The following is a 1,325-nucleotide window of genomic DNA, read 5'->3' on the forward strand; positions in this document are numbered from 1 at the left end:
TTCACCCCTTGAAATTTTATATAAATTCTAGGGTAAGTATAGAAAAGATTTCTTACAAATTCTCTGAAGTTTAATAGATTGCTTAAAAACTCAGAGGCAGAAGTGTAAAAAGAACCATGGGGAAGAGCCCGTCCTTGGAAGCTCAGTATATTACATTACATAAAGATTTACTAAAGAGCCCTGGAGTAAAAGAGAATGGTCCTTTCTGCAGTTGTTTCAGTACATGCAGACACACTGTTACTAGTTTAAACCAGAGTGTAAAGCACAGTTAAATTAAAAAGCTTGGTAAAATGTTATGCGAGCTTTACAAAGAGTACATCAAAAAAGAGAACAGATTCCGATTAATTTTTGACCAGTAAGGGATATGAAAAAAAATAGTAAAAATGACTGTGCAGGATTGTATTCATAATCCAAAAAAGATGACTAAATCTTTGCATGAATTTGAATTAAGGTATATTACATTAAAGGAGGTTAACACTAAAGACAAAAAACAACCTTTGTCACCTTTAAAAAAACTCATCAAAATGAAGATGTTTCAAAATGAGTCCTGTTTCAATTTGGTCCCTATGTAATTTGATATCATTAGCTTTAAAACTATTACAGCCTGAAAAGGACATGTCTGAAAAGTTATGGGAATATTCGTGCTGTGGCCAGCAAAGTAGCACATTGGTTCTTACACTAGAGAAACAAATCCTGCACTCTCTATATATGGTCACAAGAAGTTACGTGACAAGTTCTTCTGTCACTTTGTAATACCTCAGTTTCTTCTTCCATAAGAAGCCAGGAGCATAAACAGAAAGGAAAATTCTGATACTGTTCATAGTCATCAACTTTCAGGATAATGTAAATATCCAAAGTCTTCCATTACACTTCACATTAAATGTGTTTTCCTTCTACTTCGCCTATGAGACACATTTTGCAGTTTATGATTCCCTGGGAATTAAAGGGAAATTTGTTTCAACAGCTTTGCTGTATGAATTTGCAAATTTTTAATTTCTAAATTTACACCCTTTATGGCATTTTTTTGCTCTGTAGAGGGGCTTAAGGCCTTTTGTTCATAGGGTCACTATGAGTCATGCTCAGCTAGAAGGCAATCGACAACAATATATGTTAATTGGATGAATTACTCTAGAAAATCTATGCATCAGAACATTTCCTTAATACTAAGTGTGCTGTGTGACTGTTGTAATCAAATAGCATCATGACCTTTCTTTAATATTAGATGTGTTGTGTGACTGTTGGAATCTGGTCAATTCAAGTAGTTCTGGAATGAACCAGAGCAGGAATGAACCATCAATAAACATGCTTTGTAGCATATAAAATTA

The sequence above is a fragment of the Elephantulus edwardii genome, unplaced genomic scaffold (assembly GCF_000299155.1).
Source record: "Elephantulus edwardii isolate Elephantulus edwardi_28Jun2011 unplaced genomic scaffold, EleEdw1.0 scaffold00044, whole genome shotgun sequence".
NCBI classification, from domain to species: domain Eukaryota; kingdom Metazoa; phylum Chordata; class Mammalia; order Macroscelidea; family Macroscelididae; genus Elephantulus; species Elephantulus edwardii.